The sequence below is a fragment of the Terrapene carolina genome, unplaced genomic scaffold (genome assembly GCF_002925995.2).
Source record: "Terrapene carolina triunguis isolate 2854851 unplaced genomic scaffold, T_m_triunguis-2.0 Scaffold192, whole genome shotgun sequence".
NCBI lineage: Eukaryota > Metazoa > Chordata > Testudines > Emydidae > Terrapene > Terrapene triunguis.
The window spans coordinates 7,377,587-7,386,605 of record NW_020664543.1 but is presented as its reverse complement, the minus strand read 5'-3'; positions in this window follow the sequence as shown (position 1 = coordinate 7,386,605).

Genomic DNA, 9,019 nt, shown 5'->3' with positions numbered 1-9,019 from the left:
GATAGTTTTCAAAATGTTGAACAACTAGTCAGCAGTCCTCTGTATGCAAAATCCCCCCTGCCCCCTCCAGCTAACTGACATGATGGCTAAAATAGCAGCTTTTACAGCTCACAATACTTTCTGCGGATTTTAATAACCACCGTTTGCAGAAGAGAAGACAGATTCCATGTCTCAGTTCACTTGTTCATATGGCAACACATGGTCTAATATTTTTGTTTATACTTCATTTAACAAGCAGGTCAGGTGTTTTCCATGTTGCCCCACTTGAATTTACATTATCTTCTCCAGCTGCAGTGCATGTTGTCTGTTCCCCTCTCACTGTCCTGGGTACCGTAGGTTTTTATATTCACTGCACCTCAATTTTTCATATCAAGACTTCATTACTGCTGTGAATCAGTGTTAGCACTGAGACAAGATAGGTGAGGTAATATCTTTTTTTGGACCAACTTCTGTTGGTGGAAAGTACAAGCTTTGATTGTTAGCATTGCTGGTTCTACAGTGATTAAATGAATCTGGAAGCTTTTTTTTCCTCCCCAGTGGGCAGTGTCTCAGGAAAACAACCCAACCCATGCAAACCCTTCCCATGTAGATTTGGGAAGCACAGGCTGACTTTATTGAAGTGATAGAACTGAGATTCTAAAGTCAAGGGGCCAAATCCCCAGCTGGCGTAGATTGTTGTAGCTCCGTTGACGTCAGCGAAGCGCAACAATTTACCTAAGTTCAAGTTGAGAATCTGGCTCAAAGTTCTTAGTCAAGGAAACTCAGCATAAATTGCAAATTGTTTTGTTAGCAAAGTTCGCCAAATCAATCACTTGACCAACTCCTATTTTCTTTTAATGACTTTACAAGTCTAACAAGTTGAAGCCAATAAGACTGGGATATAGAAAATGAAAGTACAAATGAATGTCCTTACTGACAGAGAAAGAATGAGAAAAACAAAAGCAGAGAGCTAATAAACTCGTTAACAGATTTAAAATTTAGTGGGGGAGTTTATTAACCGGCACATTCCAATAACTGATCCACCAACGCAAGTTGAACAAGTGAGGGAAGAGTTGTATAGTGCCAGGGATTTAACACTTCCCTTGTCCTGCAGGAAGGAGCACACTTTTCTTTCTAAGCAGAAACTCAATGTTATTCAATGGCATTCATCCTGCAGGACCCATGGAATTCTACAGCTACAGGAGTTAAAGCTCCTAACCAATCTAAATCACAAACGATCTCTCTTTTGGGACTAATCCTGCAGTCAAATTGTTACTGAAGACTGTAACTGTTTAGTGTGATAAAAGACTGCACAATCCAGGCGCTGGAACATCTTTTTGATAGTGTTAAAACTAAAGGGAAAAAAGAAGTTACCAAGAAGTAATTATAGCTGGATGGGAAAAACAACAACATAACAACGAGAGAGAGCGGCCTCAGAAGCTGTACATGTTATTTCATCACAAATCACCTCTTCTTTAACTAGGACCCAGCAACTCTGATGATTGGAAGGCACTTCAGTATTCTGACCTTATCTAGACTAGGTGAAAAGGTACACCTCTACCCCGATATAACACGACCCGATATAACACGAATTTGGATATAATGCGGTAAAGCAGCACTCTGGGAGGGGGGGGGGGCTGCGCGCTCCGGCGGATCAAAGCAAGTTCAATATAACGCGGTTTCACCTATAACGCGGTAAGATTTTTTGGCTCCCGTTATATCGGGGTAGAGGTGTATGTTGTTAGAATGCATTAGCTAACGCATTCTGACACATTTGACAATTCAGTATAGATAAGACCCCACACTGCTGGTCACGCAAGTTAAACTGGTTGAGATAAAGTGTGGGGGAGAGCCTAACCTTTAACTTAACCAGGTTAGCATGTGTTAAAGTCTACACTGCCTTGTTGGCACAGGACTTTTCAAACATGGTCTTGTCCACACACACAAGTCGTACCGCTCTAACTATAATGGCATAGCTACAGTGGTACAACCCCTTAGTGCAGATGTAATTATACCAGTACAAAAGTGTGGATACTGGTGATTATTCCTCATATGGGAAGGGGATAAACATACCAAAGTAAAGCATTTTATACACATTGTCCACACGAGGGGTTGTATCGGTATGAGTAAAAAAAAACCTCACACACAGTTATACCAATACAAACACTGTGCATAGACCAGTTAGAACACGCGACACCTCCTGTCTTTATACTTTAGGCCTGCTGAAAAGTATCAGCTAATCAGATAAGACTTCGATAGCCTTTATCCAATCATCACACCCCTTTCTCTCAGCCTCACACACAGAAATTCTTCAAAATGAATTAATTCTCTATATCATTTTTTCACCGAAAACATTAGGAAATAAACCATTAGGTCATGTAAGGGTTTGACTCTCGTGGGCAGGTATAGGAGGCCCTAGGCTCACTTAAGATCACTTTTGATATGCAGACCAACACTGCACCTCCTGGACAGCCCAATAAATTACCTTAGAGGAATGTCTTTAAGCTTTCTGGCTTTTACATCAAAGTAAGCAACATAAATCACATACCATTGTGATCGCCCCTCCCCCCACCTATTCCTCTGACCTTCCTTGTTGTAGCCTGGCCCTATTCGATGCAGTAGTTTATAGCTGGGTATTTTAAACGTGAGCTCATGTCTGAGAATGAGAAGAAATGGCAATGCGTTGAGCAGTTACTAGACAATGGTTGGCCAACCAGTGGCTAACATGGCAATTAGCATCTCATCTGCATGAGTAGTTAACGTCTATCAAAGCCACAGAAGAAACCTAATCTCAAATGAGTGTTTTCCTGTAGGGACCCTGTACTCTCTTGATAGGTTCCAGCCGCCTGTGTTCTATAACGCTGCATTTGTTACCATCACGCTGAAGCTGCCTGTTGTTGCTTGGTGCTGCTGCTGTTGTCTTGCCCACGGTGTTATATTTATACTGCTTCTTACAGCTTTTAACACCCTTCCTCCCCCATCGCTCTGTCCCTGATGCTGTGTCACAGGGTAACACCTTCCCACTCATCAAACTGGCAGGGCTGAAAGAGGGGGACAAAAGTGTTCCACCTGTTATAACACAGCGATTCAGAGTTATTCCCAGGTGGATTTGGTTTTCACAGTTAGCTATGGTTCAAATGAAGTCTTATATCACATGGGCACATGGGGGGGGGAGGGGGGGCAAAAGGTGGCCTGCTACTACACCTCTGCATACTGGAGTAGTAGATATTGCAGGTTTTGCCTCAACCTCCTTCATCTGCCCCAGTTTTCCATGCCATCACAATCTGTATTTCTAACCCCCCAGCTGTCAATTCCCCTTGCTCTATGGGCACTGGGCAAAGGGCAGAGAAAGGGAAGTGGCTTTAGCGAGGCCTCCCCCAGGGCTCCTGCTTCTCATCAGTCCATTAAGAGTTTGCGCTGTCTCAGAAAGAGGAGGAAAAGAAAAAGCACATTGTGCAGGCGGAGCAGAATCCGCTTTCAGCCTGGCCTCTGCTCACACCCCAGAGCAAAGAGACGCCGCCCAGGATCATCAAGCCAAAGGAAATGTTTCGAACACCAAGTCCCAAAGTAACCGAACCTCAAGGATGGACTCAAAGTTCCCTCTTTTGTTAGCGATAAAGTGCCATTCTCTGCAATGCTGAGACCAAGGCGGTGAGGTCTCTCCTCTCCTCATTCGCTAGCTCCCCTGTGCAGACGAGCATAGGGGATGTGTGAAGTATTTTCTTCCCAGGAAGCTCTCCCTTCAGACCTAGGGTGACCAGATGTCCCGATTTTATAGGGACAGTCCCGATATTTGGGGCTCTCTCTTATATAGGCTCCTATTACCCCCTGCCCTGATTTTTCACACTCGCTGTCTGGTCACCCTATTCAGACCCCAAAGCACAGCTCCCAAGGGCTGATCTCCAAATACCATGAGGCAGAGGGTGCCTATGCTTGCCTGGGTCGGGTGTGTGCATTTCAAACATCCCTCCTGCCGAACCCCTCTGCCTCCAGACAATGAGACGTGTGTGTGTGCGCACGGGCGTTTGCACAACGGCCCTTTCTCCATCCCCTGCACGCGCAAACACACCCACCCGCACAAAGCCAGCCCCTCCCCCTCGCGATTAAGAGACTGAAAAGCGGGTCTTACCTTTGGACTGGGCGACCCCCACGATTCTCCCCCCCCCTCCCCTGTGATCTGAGCCGCCGGGCCCCGTTCAGCTCCCGGGCGCTGCAAAGGGGGCGCGCAGGGGAGAAGGATGCGCTCGGACGCAGCAGCGCTGGGGAGCAGGGCCGGGCTGGGCTGGGAGCGGATCGGCCACTGGCAAGAGGCGGCGTGTGTGAGCTCTCTGCAGCCCCAGCGCTGGGTTTTATCCTCCTTCCTCCGGCGTGGGGGGCGCCGCCGCTGCAGGGGAGGGAGAGCCCCGGCGAGGCGTGGAAGGGAGGAGAGAGGAATCACATGGTGTTAGGGGCATGTACTTGCGGGAGGAGGGGGAGCAATCCCTGACCCCCACTGGTCATCCTCCCCCCTCCGCTGGGGCCAGCATCTGACAACTCACCAAGATCAACTGGCTGCAGAAAAGTCGCGGAGGAGGCATTGATGGAGGCTGCACGGATCCATACAGCCCTTCCCTGGCTGGGGGGCTGGGTGCTTGGTTTGGCCCTTCCCGCTGCTCCCCTGAACCCACAGCGCAGAGCAGGGGACACAGATGGGGACGTTATCCCTTCTACAGCTCCCAAGGGAATTTAGGTGCCGAACTCCCGTGGGCTCCTTGGAAACCCCATCCTGTACACGCTAGCGCCTTCCCTCCCGAAAGATCCATACAGGGACCACTTCTCACATCACAGATGCAGCCACTTCTGGGGCGGAACCCTGCAGCTGTTGAACCGCTCATGAACACTGCGCAGCAGTTGGGGGCAGGAGATTGCTTAGGGCAGCAAGATGACAGGTTGGCAAAGTTTGGCTTGTAAATGGCTTGTCTAGTTTTTGTAAAGTCTATCCATGAGGAAGTTTGTGTGGAGGTCTCCCTTTGTAACCTGTTTAGTGGGTTTTTTTACCCTGCAGGTTTCAGAGCTGTTCAAGATATTGTGCAGAAGGCCAAGTCTACACATAAAAATTAGATCGACTGAGCTGCGTCACTGCGGACTGTGAAAAAGTTTCCACCCCGTGTGATGCAGTTAGGCCAACCTAACCCCCTGCGCAGATGCAGCTAGACGGGTAGAAGAATTCTTTCATCGAGCTAGCTACTGTCTCTGGGGGAGATGGATTAAATACACATCAACACAAAAACCCCGTTCCATGGATGTAGGAAGCATCTACAATTCTACACTACAATAGCCCAGCTGCAACACCGTGCTGCTGTAGTATAGATATACCCTAAGAGCCATGGAAAAGGGTGGGATGAAACTCACCTCTGACTTGATGCAGCCAGACACAGCACAACTTTCCTGGTAAAGCATCTTTCACCCACAGCCTGCCCCAAACATGCATAATAGGGTTAAACAGACACAGTTACAAATGCAAAGGAAAACCACCACAGATAACAGGGGGAGGGTGGAACAGAGAGGCATAAAGCTTCCAGGAGAGAGAAGAACTTCCAGTTGAGATTTAAAATGAGATGGAGAATCACAGGCAAGCTATTTCAGGGGCTGCAGAGGAGAAGGTGCTTGCACTAAGATTGGTAAGAGTGCAGGGGCAGGACGCAGAAGGGAGACAGAGAGAGAGAGAGAGAAGGGGACACATTCAGAGTAACTCCTCTGAAAACCACTGAGGCACAGAGTTGCTAAGTGACTCACCCAAAGTCACAGAGAGGGTCCACAGCAGAGCCAGGAATCGAATCCAGTCAACTGGGCCACGTGCTTGGGATATGACTAAAAAGATGTGGTATTGGTATCAGAGATTCCTAGGCTAAATTCCAATCTCTAAGCAAGCTGGATAAATTACAGTAATTGTGCAGCAGGTCCTTTTGGCCTGTCTACAGCAAATATTGTCAGTTTATGGATGAAGCCTCTAGTGGATTAAGCTTTTGATTCGTTTGATATTTCTAAACGCAGAGCTCATTCTTTGAAAGGACTCTCAGCATCTAAAGACTGCGACTTTAGATGTTTCTATTTCAGCAGCCTTGGTAGCAGAATGCCAGGCATAGGCAAGAGCCCTTATTAAATAGTAATGAATACAATACACTGAAGAGATATTCAGTTTGGCGGCTTTCAATACCAGGCACTAGAGAGGAGATTTCCCAGTACAAAAATAACAGCAGCAATTAATTAATTAATTATTGTGTGAGGGGGCGAGTGATCACCTTGGCGCCTTCTTTCAAATAAATATTGGATCCACCATTTCCCTACTACATTATTCACACATGCCTCAAAGTATTTCATGGATTTCTGGTGATTTGGTTAGGAGTCTAGGGTTGCAGCCTGAAAAGTTAATGATCAATTAGCAATCTCTTAGTAATTTTACAAGAGATCATCTAAATTGCATTACCAGGGGTAGGCAACCTATGGCACACATGCCAAAGGCGGCACGCGAGCTGATTTTCAGTGGCACTCACACTGCCTGGGTCCTGGCCACCGGTCCGGGGGGCTCTGCATTTTAATTTAATTTTAAATGAAGCTTCTTAAACATTTTTAAAACCTTATTTACTTTACATGCAACAATAGTTTAGTTATATATTATAGACTTATAGAAAGAGACCTTCTAAAAACGTTAAAATGTATTACTGGCACGCGAAACCTTAAATTAGAGTGAATAAATGAAGACTCGGCACACCACTTCTGAAAGGTTGCCGACCCCTGCATCAGGCATATGATGCTCAGCTGGTGTTGACTGGCTGAAGTCAATGGATCTATGCTGATTTGCATCTGCTGAGGATCTGTCTAATTATTCCTGGGGGAATTCTGCATCACTGTGAGTGCGCAGAATTCACGTCCCTTGCAGATTTCTTTGCTTCCCCACAGAAAAATGACTTCTGATGGGGAAGCAAAGGGAAGCCACAAGAGCGCTCCCTCCCCCCATCCCCCCCCATCCCTGGCAGCGCAGGCAAGTTGGTTCAGGCACCTGGAGCAGCCAGTAGAGAAATAAATCACCACTCAGGGGAGGGAGCAGTGTAGTCGTGTGTGTGAGAAAGAGAGAGACACTCTGTTCCTCTCGCTCGCTACTGCAGCACACTTAGCATAAAGGGGCAGGGCTTTGGGGTGTTTCTGAGGAGGTAGGTGTGGGACAGGCTCTGTCCCGTCAGGCAGAGCAGAATGTAGCAGCCTGCCTGCTTAGTGAACTGTTCCCATTCTCTTTGTGAATTCCCCCAGGAGTATAAAACAAATGTAAAAGTTTTAAGGCTCCTTTATATTGCCAGAGTGGTGTAAAGGACAGTATGGTCTTATAAATGCTTATGGTGCTTTAGTGATTAGAACTGGTCTAAATTTTTGGACTGAATAAATTTCCTATCAGAATGTGCTCCAGGAACTGTTTGCTACTGACCTTCCTGGAGATGGTCAGTAGCCAGTTTAAACTGTGAGTTTGATCCCCCAGCCCTCACTTGCTCTTCAGTTGCCTATGATGCAACACTGAGCATATGCTGCATATATTTGTTGACTAATAACTAGAAATAAAGGGTCAAACCTAGTTACATTGCTGTTAGGCAAGGGTGTTTGGGGATTTCCTCCAATGCTCCCCACTTCCATTCTCCATCCACTGTATTGTAGTTTAAATAAATTACTGAAATAATTGAAACCAGAATGATTATATTGTGTTATTTTGACAAATAAAATATGCAGAATTTTATAATATTGTGCGCAGAATTTTTAATTTTTTGGAACAGAATTCCCCCAGGAGTACTAATTGTATTTTACTTTGGGGCATATGTATAATATAAGGCTGAGAGTTGTGTGTTAGTCATATGGCACTGTTTTACATCCTACAGCCCTGCAATCAGATCCATGCAGGCAGAAACCTGAACCTGTATGGGCTCCCAACTGACAATATATGTGCATCAAAGTTACTCATGTCTGCAAGTTTTTGCAGGATTGGACCTGACATTTGTTCTTTCATATAATATTATGGTGATACAATAATAGCCTCAGCCTGTTTTTCTCTGCTATAGCCCAGACCTTTAAGGATAAACCATTCACAGCCTTAGCGCTCTTAGTTTATCCCTGCATCATTTCACAAAATAAAGCCAAAACAGAACAGTATCCCTCAAATAAAACTCTATTACATTTGGAGGAAGAGTTGAGTGATTCCAGATCCCCCCGGAGAATACGGACAATACTGAGATAGTATTGACTTAATCAGTCAGAAATAAGGGCTTCACTCGCTGGAATAATAGGAAAGAAAGATTGCGTGCCAGGATGCTGTAAAAGTATAGCGTCCACATTCCCTCTGAAGGAGATGCAGCAGTGACTCCTGTCAGGATCTGCAGAGCTCTCACTGCCAGTAAATTAAGGAGTAGGGGGAAAATCAATAGTTGTCTATACATAGGGTGACCAGACAGCAAGTGTGAAAAATCGGGACAGGAGTTGGGGGGGTAATAGGAGCCTATATAAGAAAAAGCCCCCAAAATCGGGACTGTCCCTATAAAATCAGGACATCTGGTCACCCTATCTACACGTAAAAGTTGTCCCCTTATAACTAGAGTGCCACAGTTAAAGTGATATACCGGCCATAGCCTGGACGCAGTTATACCACTGTAAATGTGCTTCTACCACTAGACCTTATTTCCATTTGGGAAGGTAAATAAGATACACTGGTATAAAGTCTGGTGACAGGGCATCATCCCACTCCTGTCTTCTTTCTCGCCACGAACTGCTCAGAGACCTGCTTCTGGCCAAACACCTTGTGCAATTTATTTACTGTGCTCTTTGCACTATCCTTACAGACTTGTGCAGCTCTGTATTTACAGAGCACATGCTCCTTAGCTCAACTCAGCCAAGGAGGTGGGGAGACAGAAGGTATCTTCCTCCTGAGAGATCTCTCCTGGCTGTGACTCTGAGAAGGCCACTCTCTACCTGTCCCCCCCAACTCCAAGCACTTCCTTACTGTGCCTTTCTACTTCCTTGGCTA